The 8,317-nt window shown below is 38.1% G+C and overlaps 1 long non-coding RNA gene and 1 pseudogene across 1 annotated transcript; one reads left to right on the top strand and one right to left on the bottom strand.

Moving 5' to 3' along the window:
- The first annotated feature begins 1,917 nt into the window (after positions 1 to 1,917).
- LOC107152792 lies at positions 1,918 to 3,594 on the top strand. The gene is made up of 2 exons (XR_001504822.2): positions 1,918 to 2,849; positions 2,957 to 3,594. It is a non-coding gene; the product is annotated as an uncharacterized LOC107152792 (long non-coding RNA).
- Positions 3,595 to 3,712: 118 nt separating this feature from the next.
- On the bottom strand, positions 3,713 to 6,716 carry LOC125611791 (annotated as a pseudogene).
- Positions 6,717 to 8,317: the final 1,601 nt, after the last annotated feature.

Below are 8,317 nucleotides of genomic sequence, written 5' to 3'. Positions count from 1 at the left end.
TGGTACCAACCTAAGGACCATATGTACTATTGGACAACCTAAGGCAGGCACGGTCCCTAAGCCACATGCTTGTTGTTTAAACAGAGAGGGGGAGATGTTGAGAGCCACAGCCGAAGGGGCCCCAGCAAACTTCCAGCTGCCAGCAAACTTCCAGCTGCCGGCTGATGATTGGCTCACAGCGGCCCCAGCAACATCTAGCTGATTGGCTCCTCGGCCCTAGCAACATCTAGCTGATTGGCTCCTCTGCGGTGATGCTCATTGGGCTGTTTCCCTGCCCTTTCAGACCACGGAGCTGCTCATTGGGGGACTTTTTTGGCTCCGCCCACGTGACCCAGCCAATCGGCCTCAAGAGCAGGAGGATTGTGGGAGGTGGAGAAAAGCTTGTGTGGGAGAGAGAGGCTTGTGGAAAGCTGGTGGTGGCAGTTAAGGCTCTGAGGGTTTTTCCTGAGAGGCTGTTTTGTTTGGCGTGTGTGGTTCTAAAAATAAAGTTAGTTTCTTTTGACAAGTGGCTCCTGATTGTGCCCAGCCAGACTGCGGCAGTTGTGGCTCAGTGGTAGAGCACTTGCCTTGCATATGTGAGGCACTGGGTTCGATCCTCAGCACCACATAAAATTAGTAAATAAGTAAAACAAAGATACTGTGTCCATGTTCAACTAAAAAAATTTAAAAAAATAATTAGTGAAAAACTAAATTCTGATCTTTTTCCTGTCATTACTTTCATGAAACTAATACAGATATAGCTGTAACAGTTTGTGTGTCAAGATTTTCTAATAGAACTGACACTTTTCCTTTAGTGTAATTGGATTATTAGTCTGTGTTTTATCATTACTATAAGTCAGCTGAATACTGGCTACTACAGGCTCTGTGGTGTTTTTTTTTTTGAGGGGGGGATGAGGGGAGGGCATGGGGGACCAGGGATTGAACTCAGGGGCACTGGACCACTGAGCCACATCCCCAGCCCTATTTTTTGTATTTTATTTAGAGACAGGGTCTCACTGAGTTGCTTAGTGCCTTGCTTTTACTGATGCTTGCTTTGAACTCTCGATCCTCCTGCCTTAGCCTCCCAAGCCACTGGGATTACAGGTATGTGCCACCATGTTCAGCTATAGAGTCTATTTTTTGATCTCTTTAAAGATTAAAGCTACATTACAAAACCAGTACAGGATGTGTAGTTTCTTACAGGCAAAGTTCAAACCTGAACTATGGAGAGCATCATCAGAGTTACAAAGAATTGACAATAACTGTGGCAGAGTTTGCAACATGGTTTAGTGACCCTTGGTAACGTTTCAAAGTATGATGCATGTGTCCTTGACCCCTGTACTCTTCCATCATTCAAGTACCCAACACTTTCACACTTCCTTCTGACAACTCAAAGCCTCTCATTACACATTTTCAGTGTAGATTTTATGTGTTTCCTGTCATCACTTTGCAAAATTTACAAACTGATGCTTGCCCATAAATAATTATTTAACAACTGGCATCAAATTTATTATAATGATCATATTCTGATAATTTATTAAATTTAAAATCATGCATACTTATGAGATTATCTTCCACTAAAATGTTCCCCCAGATTCACTTAGATTATAACGCCCCAGAGTATAAACAGCAACTTTACAATCTTGAAGGTTAAAATGCATCAAAACATATCTGCTGCAAGTATTTCTTTTCTTATACATGATTTAATCAGATATGTGAAATTTGAATAAAACAACTTGGAGGTAAGTTTTAATCCTGAAATTTGATAAACCACTGAACTAGCCATACTAGATATACAAAAAGGAGATACTTTAATTATTTGTTTTTGGGGGGGTTTGTTGTTGTTGTTTTCATTGTAGATGGACATAATACCTTTGTTTATTTTTATGTGGTGCTGAGGATGGAACCCAGCACTTCACATGTGCCAGGCAAGCGCTCTATCACTGAGCCATAACCCCAGCCCTCATTTATTATTTTAATTTATAAAGAACAGAAATTTTTCAGTTCTGGAAGCTGGGAAGTCTGAGACTAAGGTGCTGGTATTTCTTTTTTGGTGAGGGCTATTTGGTGTTTTCATATGGCAGAAGGGCAAAATAGCCACACATGGCATGAAGCCTCTTTCTTGTAAGAGCACTAATCACATTTATAAAGGAGACCTCTCATGGCCCAATCATAAGACTATTAATACTATCTTATTGCAATGCCTCAGTTTTGGGGGGAACACATTCAAACCATAGCAACCTGTACATTTCTCCTTCTCCAGCTAGCACCATGTTAACCTCTGCGGGTAGAGGGGGTTGGAAGGATGTTGCAAGGAGAGGGTTTCATTTCTCCTCTTTTATGGCATAGCTGCTAAGGGCGCTCTTAGGCACTATGGTGGTTAATTTTATGTGTCAATGAGACTGGCCGTAAGTACCTATATATTTGGTCACACATTATTATGGATATTTCTATGAGGACATTATTGGGATGAAGTTGACACTTGAACCATAGAATTGTATAAAGCAGATTGTCCTTCATAATGTCAGTGGGTTGCAGCCAATCAGTTGAACATCTGTATAGAATAAAAAGATCAGCTTTCTTCAGGCAAGAGAAAATTCTCCAGCAGACTGCCTTAGGACTAAGATTGCACCCTCAGCTCTTCCGAGTCTCCAGCCTATCGGCTTCAGTAATCATGTGAGCCAGTCCTTAAAATAAATCTGTATGTACACAGCATATTGGTTCTGCTTCTCTAAAGAACTCTTTTTTTTTTTTTTTTTAAAGAAAGAGTGAGAGAGAATCTTTTTAAATATTTTTTTAGTTTTCGGCAGACACAACATCTTTGTTTGTATGCGGAGCTGAGGATGGAACCCGGGCCGTACTCATGCCAGGTGAGTGAGCTACCGCTTGAGCCACATCCCCAGCCCCTCTAAACAACTCTTAAGAGAGAAACCCTCTGAAGCTTACCAACCAACAAGTTTCATTCATACATCAACAGGAGGCTTCTTGCTTACCAGTTCCTGTGTGCCAAGGCCTGATCCACCAGCTACATACAGCCGTAGTCCAGAGCAAACCTCCGATGTTTTCATCATTGATTGGGCTGCAGCCATACCATCTGATAGACCTGACTTCATCATAAGGAAGGAGAACCTTTTACAAGGATGTTCTTTCTTTGAGTACTCATTCTCAGTCCTAGGGTACTGTCTTTCAGTGTAATAGAATTCTCTGTTATCCTCTCTTATTTAATTCCATTATCACTCAAATTAATAATATGCTTGTGTCTTCTGACTAATATGAGAGTTAATGTCATTTCTACTATTTTCTATTTGAAGGTTTTTAAAAGAGTTATACAAGTTTTTGATCACCCATTATATGTTTTACATAAAAACAAATGACTATTTTTCTTTGTCTAGTTCTTGTACAGAGGAGTCCAAATTTATGACATCAGTCATGATTATATTGTATGTTTTACTAATACACTGAGATATTTACAGTAATAATCTACAATCTTAAGAATATGCATATTACTTCCAAATATGTTGACTAATTTTTCAAGAGAATACTGGTGAATACTTGCACAATGTGATTTGCTATAGAATTTTTATAAGCTAATAAAATGCTTTAATAACAAATCAACCTAAACTGTTTTGGAAATAACTTCTACTAAAGAATCATTATCAGATAGTCCTTTGATGACTGTATAAATTCATGCAGTATATAATCTCTTTGCATAAAAACTTCCAAGACTGCAGTGATTTGTTTATTCTATGATTCTGTGGAAAATTATATTATTTTCTCTGACCTGTCTTAAGTTTCAACCTGAATCTTCCTAGGGTTCTTCCTTTTACCTATTTCTTCCTCCAGAAGCATGATGTACTGTTTTGCATGTAACTTTCATAGCCATCTCTATTTTTTTCTGTTACGATTCCTTGTTGACATCAAAAGCAACACCTTTTAGAAAAGGAACTGTCCAGACAGCATTGTCCATTATATTTCCTTGCTGATCCCAGCTCCATTGACTCACTTAGTATCAGTCCTCATATCTTTAGGATTAATCACCAGGTTAATTTTAGTAGGTCAGGGCAGTATTGCTGCTGTCATGGTGCTGTCTTTGGCACCCTGTACTCTGTGCAGCACTCTTTGAAATTTCATGTATTTATAGACTTCTGAAACTCCAGTGCTGGCAGTTGTAAGGGTGCCTGTTTCACTTGGAAAGTATTCTAGGATTTCAGAATGACATCTTTCCAATGCAGCATATTGATGATACATAACAAACATCTCTGAGGTAAAGAACATTTCCTCCTGACCCCCCAACTCCTCAGTTCCTCCAGGATCAAATCATTTTCATCTGAGGGAACCCAAAGTAAGATAATCTAATGTTTTATTCTTTTTGACATGTTATTTTCATTCTCTGCAAGTTTCTTTGAAATCTTCGTTCTCATCCTGCAGCAAGTGCTGGATCTCCCTCAGGTCCTGCTCCTTTTTGCTCAGGAGTTTGGTCACTGTCATAAACTCAGGCTCCCCAAATTGTAACTGGTCTTCTGACCCTGCCTGGTGCTAGGCAGGTCTACAAGGGCCCACTGGGTGGGGCCAACCACCTGGACAGAGGACAGGCAGTACCACCATCATCATTGGCTCTGAACTCTGTTTACCATTGAAGAATAAGATGAAGAAACTGGGGAAAGGACAGGTGTTGCTTGAGTTCAGCATTTTAAATAATTTCTATTGAACTGTGTTTTACAGTGGTTTTAATTTTTCATTTAATTAGTCCAACAGTGTGTGTGTGTAGCAGGATACTGAAATTAAGCCCCAGGACCCAGCATATGCTTTCCAAGGGCTCTACCACTGAGCTACACACCCAGCTCTTTTAATTTCATTTTAAATGAGTTTATTTCATTTTGAGAAAGGTTCCTCAGGCTGGCCTTGAATTTTCAATCTCATGCCTGAGTAGCTACGAGGTTATCTTTTAATAGCAGAATTCAGTTTAGTTTAGCACTTATAAACATGATTTTCCCTTTTATCTTTTCTGTTTTTCCATTGTTTCATTTGCTCATTTTTACTGGTTTATCAAGATACTATTTGTGACAGACACTGCTGATGGCCCACTTATTCATTCCCTCCTTTGTTCTCAATATCAGCACCTAAGTTTTGTTGGGAGTAGTAAAGTACTCAGTAGAAAAGTTGTGGTCCTGGGCTGAGAAGAATGCCAATGTGGCCGAGTTCTGTGTACTTGAGTGGAAGTTGCTAGAAGAGGCCTCTGAAAAACCTTAAAAAGAGGATAACTCTTTTAAAAAATATTTATTTTTTAGTTTTAGGTGGACACAATATTTTATTTTTATGTGGTGCTGAGAATCAAACCCAGTGCCTCACGCATGCTAGGTGAGCACACTACCACTTGAGCCACATCCCCAGCCCAGAAGAGGATAACTCTTGATGAGAGAAACTTCATAGTTCTCTCTCCTTTTCTCTGCTTGGCAGAAATAATGGCCATATAGCACTCAGAGGACGACATTAAAGATGGAAGTAGAATATTAATAGTAGAAGAAGAACACAAAAAGAGACTGAATCCCCGTGGAATTACAGGCTGGGGTGGTCGACCTTGAGGCATATTTTATATGAGGGGAGAAGTTGTAGCATCTTCTAATCCTGTGGCATTATGGGTTGGAGACTGTATATGCTCTTCAATTTTACTGTATCTCTGATTGTTGGATTCACATGACTATTCAGTTCAGTACCAGGTCTTAACTGATAGTTTTTGTAGATCTTGCAGAGGACACTGGGCCTGGACCTTGTATGGAGGTGGCTGTAGTCTTGTCTCCCTCCTGTAGGCAGCAGTTTGACACAGACCACCTTCCAACAGAGACTATAATTTGTTTTAAACACTACTTCAGAGGTGCAACCCTATCTAAGTGGTCCCCTTGGAGTTCTAGTTTCTCACCAGATGAGACCTGTGATAGATCATAGTCCCTGCCCATTCACCTGCCCCATCCCAGTTCAGGGAAGTCTTTTTCTAGCAGAAAGGCACAATCCCTTCTCACTCATCACTCACCATAAAATGAGTTCATTCGCTTTAGTGGATTAATTTATCACCAATTAAAAGACGACTCTCAAAGTTTATGTCTCCTACTTCAACCTCTTTTGTAAGTTCCAGACCATACATTGAATGACAACTTTTTGTAGTTTTTTTGTTATTATTTCCGTGATACTGAGGATTGAATCCAGGACTTTGCACATTCTGGGCAAGTGTTCGGCCACTGAACTACATCCCCAGCCCTTTTAGCTCTTTTCTGTTTGTTTTTGTTGTTTATCCTTGTTCCTGGTGTTTATTTTTATTTTTATTGTTTATACTTGTTTGGAGTCTTGGAGATTGGTAGTGGAAATACACGAATGAACTCAAAGCACACTTGCACTAGAAATTCTCCATTTACTCTTAGTGTTTCTTTTTGTAATTTAATTTTAATTTTTTTATCAAAATAAGAGTTATTTCATCATAAAAATTCAATTGTTCTACAAAGTGTATAATGAAAACCAGAAATTCTTTGTTGCATTTCTCCATACCTCAGCTTATTCTCCCCAGAAAGCAATGAGTCTTGACTCCTGTATCTTTATATTTCTAAATAGCAATGCTAGGCTAGCTATCTCTAACCCTTTTAGTTTTAGATATTATCTGTTAACTTCCTACCATAGAGGAAGAGAATTTACCTCTCTTACATAGCACTCACTTCTACATGCTCATAAACTTTTCCAGCCTCATCCATCAGCACAATTATTTCAAATATTTTAGTTAAATCTGTACTCAAGTATTTATCTCATTATAATTATTCATAACTGTGCTATTGTATGGTTAAAATTCTTGTACCAATTTTTGCTTTCCCTGAAGTTTAAAATTACTTATTGTTATTGGTCTCTAAATTCCCCCAAAGAAGTAAGAATCTGTCCTGATATATTTAAACATACCATATTTTATTATTACTGTTGTTGTTGTTGTTGTTGTTATTATTATTATTTCCCTGAAGCTCACAAGGCTCCTGATTCAATGTGGATAGGTTAATCTGTATATCTTTAAGAATTTGCATATTTGAAAAGGTTGGTTTTGTTTTGTTTTTTTTCTCTCCTCATTGTTGACTGACAATTTTACTGAATATAGAAAAGTTATTTTCTCTTAGAATTGGAAAGCATTTTTCTATTGTTTGTTAGATTCCATGAAGCTATTGAGAAATTCAAAGACATTCTTATTTCTAATCCTTTCCATATGATTTTATTTGCCTGAAAACTTAAGGATTGTATTTTTCTAGCTATGCTTTGAAATTTCTTAATGATTTGGTGTGAGTCTTTATTGTGTGGAGTACTTGGTAGGCCTATTATTTCATATTATGTATCTGATAATTTTCTCTTTCCTGTTAATAGAAATCTATTATTATTATATTTTTATCTTTTTTCTCTGTCTTTTTCCTATACTAATGTAAATTTCTTAAATTTTATCTCTCTTCCAATTTTAAGAGTTATTATTTTGGTCTTTTAGTATTACTTTTTAAATAAAAACTTTTTTTCTTGCTTTGGGGTTGCAATATTATATCTTTACGCCTCTAGAATTTTTAAGTGTTTTATTTTATTCCCTACATTTTTGTTTTTTTCTCAGTCCTTTTTCTGTTTCAGTCAGTGTTTTTCATAATGGAGGCTTCCCTCCCATGCCAGGTAATAATTAAGTTTCCTGCTCATAAGGCACTTTCATGAAAACTTATTGTGAGCTTGGTTCTCAAGTGCTACTTATTAACCAATGAGTCTCTTTGTAGGGTGAGCAGCAGGGACCTGTTTTCTCAGGGAATAATGGTATCTGTAGATTTGCTTTGTTTTCAATATATCTGTCTCCTTTGAAGGGACTACTCCAATTTTCCGTCTGTAGAATAATAAGGTACATGTGAACAAACCCAGACTGAGCTGTGGAATGCAGCTTGAGCTCTGGATTTCAACATGTAGACTTTTGATCCCTATTCCTACCTTTTGAGTCTGGAGGCCTTTAATTCAACCTCTCTGCAAAGCAGATCTGCAGAATCTGGTTGAAGTGAGGGGTGGGAGGGGCCTTGCAGCCTCTGACTGCTGCTTCTCAAACCAACTTTAAAGGAAACCCCTTTTTTTCAGCCCTCCTATACCTCTACCTTCAGAGAGACCTTGTACTTCCAATTCCTGACACTTTTGGAGTTCTTCAATATAAATTGGAATTGTGTGTGTGTGTGTGTGTGTGTGTGTGTGTGTGTGTGTGTTTGGCTTGTCTCTGATCTTTCAGTGTGCATACCTTTCATCTTTATCCAACATTCTAAGTGAATTTTCTAGGTCCCTGTTTTTTTTTTTTTTTTTTTTA

The sequence above is a fragment of the Marmota marmota genome, unplaced genomic scaffold (assembly GCF_001458135.2).
Source record: "Marmota marmota marmota unplaced genomic scaffold, marMar, whole genome shotgun sequence".
In the NCBI taxonomy this organism is placed as follows: Eukaryota; Metazoa; Chordata; class Mammalia; order Rodentia; family Sciuridae; genus Marmota; species Marmota marmota.
This window is presented reverse-complemented; position numbering and strand designations above follow the sequence as displayed.